This window comes from Lolium perenne, chromosome 6 (assembly GCF_019359855.2).
Source record: "Lolium perenne isolate Kyuss_39 chromosome 6, Kyuss_2.0, whole genome shotgun sequence".
NCBI lineage: Eukaryota > Viridiplantae > Streptophyta > Magnoliopsida > Poales > Poaceae > Lolium > Lolium perenne.
In genome coordinates this window covers 127,239,775-127,245,819 of record NC_067249.2, presented here as the reverse complement: position 1 = coordinate 127,245,819, position 6,045 = coordinate 127,239,775, and the positions used below count along the sequence as shown (strand labels likewise).

Below are 6,045 nucleotides of genomic sequence, written 5' to 3'. Positions count from 1 at the left end.
TGCACAAAGCGGGAAACGAGTTGCCCAGCTCGGGGAACAAAGTAAACAATCGATTGCCCCGCTTATAGTGACAGCCGCCGGTCCGGATGCCCCCGATATCATAGAAGTTGCGGCAGCACATGGATTGACTGTAACGAGTGCCAGAGAACAAGCGGCCAACTTAGGTATTACTCTTCGTGAACTGTTAGGCCTTGATGAGGCGCCGGTGAAGGAGGTAGTACTTACATATGTGAAGAATGGGCCTCTCGTCGAGCCTGCGCAGGAAGAGGATCTACCTCCACAAATGAAAGGTCTGCTGAAATGGTACAAGGGTTACATAGAAAATAAAAACGCCAAAGATTATATTTATGCGGAAGTTGGATATGAGCATCACTTCAAACATTACTCTGTACAAATTCATCTGAGTGAATTGTTCCAGCTTTTCAATCTGCGCGAGCTCGACAAATCTATCATCAGTTGCTACGTTCTGTAAGTGATTTATTTCTACCCCATCTCGTTCATATTGCCTGCACTATATATATATATGTCCTAACTATATTGTTGTGTCCGCTATTATACATGCAGAATGAAGATTAAGGAATGCAGAGTAAGGAACATCCATGATGTTGGGTTCATTGACCCACACATCGTTAATGGATATACGTTACAGCATCACCCTGCCGACGTGGAGGAAGACCTGTGGCGGTTTCTTGATAAGCAGGAACTCAAAAGTGATATTCTATTTCCTTACCATTTTGGGTGAGTGTTTATGTCTTGAGCACATTCTCTTTTGTTTACTCCATGCATGGTATGTGGCCGGCTAATCGATGAGTTATGCATGACGTACTGTGCATGTATCGTGTCCGCAGGTTCCACTGGATTCTGCTAGTAATTAAAGTTGACAAATCAGAATGTCTCGTCCACGACTCTCTGAATATGGATAAGGCGCGTTGGGCCGACATGAGACAAATGATTCAAAAGTAATTGTTTTCATTCATTTGCGTTCTATATCGATCGGCCTATTTCATTCATTTCCTAATTAAGCTTCAAGTAATTAACTAATAACTCTCTTGTTCATTTAATTTTCTTTGCCTCGTAGGGTTTGGAGACGGTTCTCAGATACAAAGGTCGGTGAATTCAAAAAAGAGCTACATTGCATGCGGTCAAAGGCTAAGAATGGTGGCGATATTCAGCCACCGGGAACCAATCTGTGTGGATACTATGTCTGTGAGATGATCCGGAGATACACCTCTGAGCGCGTTCCGAGTGATCTCAATGCTCAGAGGAATAACCTCCGGATGATGCTTAGTCCAGAAGCTCGCTTCCGACCACTTCAAGAGGAACTAGCTGGATGGTTCAGGAGGGAAGTCCTCGATCCTAAAGGAGAACACCATTGCGAGGACGTAGAACTATACATGCATTAAATTATGTATGGAAACTTTTTCAAACTTGTATATGGTCATCCGATGATATTGAATATATATTGTATATTCCTCTTGAATTCTTTTTGGTTCTAATTTCAAATTTGTTTGGAATTGTACATTCATATGCATGTATATATGTAGTACCGTAGAATATGTGAAACTCCTTCAAAATTACAATAAAGCACAAAAGAAATAAAACAATACAAATTAAATAGAAAACAGGTTTAGGGGGGGCAGGTTTAGGGGGGGCCTAAAACCCTAAACATGCGGCGGCCTTTAGTCGCGGTTGGCCAGAAGAACCGCGACTAAAGGTCCTCCGCCCCGACGGTCGCCTGGCGCCCACGTGGACGGGCCTTTAGTCGCGGTTCGTAAGCAACCGCGACTAAAGGGGGGGGCCTTAGTCGCGCTTAATTGGTCGCGGTTGCGCAACCGTGACTAATGGCAGTTGCGAACCGCGACCAAAGGCCCTTTTTCCACCAGTGCAAACCATTGAAGCAGACGAAGACGTGGAGATTTGAGGCGGCCAGGAGGGCGATAAGGAAGAGCGGCGGTAGGATTAATCAACGAAGCAATGGACTCTGGTTGGGGCGGCGAGGCCTACGGGATAGGATTTTTTTTGTTGTTTCTGTCGTGGTTGGTTGCTGTTTGACACCGGCCAAAACGTTAGGAAGATAATCGTGGCCGCTGTTTTTGTCTAGCTAATCTACACCATTGGTTGTCTTCTACTTTAATTATATAACTAGCGGAGTGGCCCGCGCATTTGCGCGGCTAGATTTTGCATGGCGTTGATGTACCTAATATTGAATTGATGTTTTATTTAAATTTTTTGCTTGATTGCATAAAATATTAAATATAATATCTTGATGAGGTTATTTTAATCAATGACTAATTACCTTATTAGAGCATTGCAAAAACTAAATATATGTATTCCTTTTATTTTGTTATCATGACTTTAAACAAATCTCTTTGATTAATCTTATAATTGAATATATGCTTATCAGTGGCAATAAATAAATATTTTCCTATGTACAATAGTTGCATAAAAAGTAACAACTATATATGCTTCAAAAGCAATGTAATGTCTAGAAGATCAAGTGTGACACTGCTATAAAAAAATAACAACATATATGCTTCAAAACCAATTAAAAAGTATTTTGAGCACCACCATCTTGTTAATAATTGTCCAAGAGGCATGAGCCGATTCCTTTGTGTTGTCCGCCCCCTGCCCATGTGGCAATGCAGTTATTATCCATTCCCTTTGTGACCTATTGGCATCGGTTTGTTGATCAGTGCTCACATGCCAACGACCTCCTCTTGGATGCCTTCCGTTCCGTGAGCCTATAATGCTGTGACTCGTCGACGTGGCTGGCACGGTTGACACACCAAAAATTGGTTGTGAAACATGTGACAATTTTCATATGTAGTCAATGGGGAGAAATTATTCATATTCTCACAATTATTCACGTATATTTTACATAGATTTAAGTCTTATTTCTTATAGCTCGACGATTCACAGTTTGGGATGTCATATTGCATGGTTATTGGAGTTTCCTCCATGATTACATGGACAAAACTATATGCACATGCATCAAGGACGTGGACCAACAACAATCTCGATAGAATCATGTATAACTTGGATGATATATTAACTTCAGTATTGATCCTCGTACGCTCTTGTGCACTCTGAATGCTCTTCATTAGTACGCAGAGTATATGCTAGTAGTAAATTAACAATACCAATGGCAACACAAACCTGGAATACGGAAGAGGAATACTTTATTAGAAGTAGTGTGATGTTCCTAAGTAAAATATATCAAATAATATACACACATCGATATCAACTGGTATTTCCATGCTTTACCTCTAAAAAGTGAACTTCAACACTATTAATAGGATATCTATGTGCATCAGTTTAGCTAGTTTAATTGATCCTGCAGTATCAGCATATCATAGCTGATTAGAGCCAAACCTAGAAAGAATATACAACAGAAATAAGAGGAAAATTTATCAAGCTACTTGTATGTAGAAACGTGGGAGAACATACATATATGGCAATTTTCCGTTCAGACTAATCACCATCAAGAGATTGGAAGCAGTAATTTTGTTCTCACTGTATAATGTATAACTTCAGGAAATTCGACTTTATAGATGTAGAGATATTTCGGTTGTAAGAAATAAAATATGCAAAAAACCATCAAGAGCTACTTTAAGATAGTAGAAACATTGCACTTCCAAGAACATAACATGTGTCTACCGAGGTGCAAGAGAACTACACATGGATTTCTTAAAAATTCGATCACACTAAATTGAATTAATAGTGCAAGAGATGGTGCTAGATTGTAGCTATACCTTACTCGCTGAACATTAGTACATCCTGAATCTCTCAGAAATCTCTACCAGTCACATGTATTACCTCGGTGATATTCTCTACACTCTGTCCATACTTAATTTCAGACCTTCGTTGTGTAGTCTATGATCGAACAGCAAACTTATTGATAGCCTGAAATAACAGTGAAAGAAAAACAAAATATAAATCATGAACTACATATTTAGGAAGATCTGCTTGGTTACACAGAAAGAACAGATAAGTATTCTTACTCTAGCAGAATAGTAGAATGGTAAAAATCAATTCACCAAGCAGGGAACAATTAAGATATGAAGTAGCAGGATAATGCAATTCAATTTGGTATCAAAAAATGATCTTCCCATCCATGTTGGTATTTCAGTAACACAAATACTACCCCTCCACTCTCTTTTAATTGACTCGGATTTAGTACAACTTTGTACTAAATTCAAGTCAACTAAAAAAGAACGGAGGGAGTATCGTACTATTGCCATCTTCAAGATTTCTAAAGAGCACCCTGGTTTTATATGTATGGGAACGAAAAGTAGGACATCCACTCATAAGATAAGATAACAATTAAATTAATTATTCTGTCATTGACTAAAAAGGATTTCAATAAATGGAAACAACTCAAACTGAATATTCGTGTACTATCACGGTCCAGAAGTACATCCAAATTCCCAAAATCAGTGAAGTATACACTCTAGGCTTCTAACCATAATTTTTTTGGAGAAAAACACACAGAACATCTGCATATAGAAATGAAGTCCAGAGATAAAATAAAATTGAACTTAATTTTTCTAATGCTAACAACTAAAATATTTACTTACCCATCAAATCTTCAGGCGTATAACATTTGCAGGCTGTGAAGTGTCGCACATGGATCTGTAACAGGACTACATATTCAGTTACTGAGTACAACCTATATGCAAAATGGTGAGATAAACTATTGCAATAGCAGCCAATTTTACTTATCCGATTTTCCTTAGATCATCCAGCCAGCTTTGTAACAATTTTGTGCGTCGATACAATCAACTTATGACCCCAATAAAGCTATACAAAACCTTATTCCCTTTTGAGCACCTCTGTCTTGAAAGCACCCTCATGGCCTGATACGTTTAACTGTTGCAGCAGTGTAACTTTTTCACTACCACTATTGTTCAAGGAAACCACTACATAAGAAATATCTAGATCGTTATCTACATTTTCTTGCAAAATCCATGCATATTTGGTCACATTTAGTAAAGTTCAGAAGTTGTTGCAGCAAAAACTTAACACTGGACAACAGTAACTGCATCATACCGCTCAACAGTTAACATCTTGATACCATTGAGACGAAACGCATGCAAGAGCTATGTATACACTAAACTCCTAGCCAAACAGTGCAAGCAATGGTGAGGTCAGGGAAAAGAAATGCGCCATCATTTTTACCTCGAAATAACCGCCTCAAAAGGTCCCTGAAGCTGGATGACCAATACTCCTACAATGTAGTTCGCCAGTTCCCTGACCAATACTCCTACAATGCAGTTCGCCAGTTCCCTGTATGTGATTGTAGATTGCGCTGAGCAGCTAATTAATAGATAGTGGCCGCCAAGAGCTTTAGAGTGAGTCGCCTGTAGATAGCCTATTCCATATCATTCCTGTACATGGATCTGATAGCAGCAGAGCTCTGGATCTGATAGCTACAGAGATAGCGTATAATATAAACCTAGAACATGCAAGACAAATTTGTACAGTCTCAATACATCAGAAAAGCTACGAATCATTACCTCTTGGCGGTCAACACCATCTGTGATGTGAATAGGGCTACTTTGTGATGCCTTCCATCGTCTCTTCGATTGCTCCAGGCGGTATGACGGGATATCAGATCGCCGCTCTCCATCTGGTCGGCGTGGCTGACACCCTATGTCTGGTGCTGTACTTGATTGGGTATCGAGACTGTCGTTCTATCTGAGAATAGGGAACGGCTGAATAACCTGCTAGCTTTTGGTACGGATGGTGTCGTGGAAAACAATCTGCACAGCACGGACAAGACGCCAGGAGGAAGAGAGCTGGAGGAGTCATAGCGGCCAGGAACGGAGAGGAGAAAAATAAGCGAGGTTAGATCCAGCGGAGACGTGCGGAGCAGCGGCAATGGCGGCAGCAGTAGTGGTGACGGAAGATTTGACCTAGAACGGGATTGTTTGATCCTGGTTTCTCGAACGTGAGAATCGTTTTCCTGAAAGGACACGCTATATGCATTCATCAAAATCGAGATAGGGACGGGCGTTAGAAACTAATCTTGGCCCTTATTAAAGG

General features: G+C 40.2%; 1 long non-coding RNA gene across 3 annotated transcripts; it reads right to left on the bottom strand.

The window, feature by feature from the left end:
- Nucleotides 1-2,368: 2,368 nt before the first annotated feature.
- On the bottom strand, nucleotides 2,369-5,803 carry LOC127330387 (uncharacterized). Of its 3 annotated transcripts, none has more exons than XR_007869261.2 (4): nucleotides 5,179-5,803; nucleotides 4,578-4,632; nucleotides 3,265-3,903; nucleotides 2,369-3,156 (listed from the first exon to the last, which is right to left on the bottom strand). It is a non-coding gene; the product is annotated as an uncharacterized lncRNA (long non-coding RNA). The 3 variants fall into 3 exon arrangements; XR_007869260.2 differs by having other exon boundaries at nucleotides 2,369-3,903; nucleotides 5,179-5,429; nucleotides 5,517-5,803; XR_007869259.2 differs by having other exon boundaries at nucleotides 2,369-3,903.
- Between the last annotated feature and the right edge of the window lie 242 nt (nucleotides 5,804-6,045).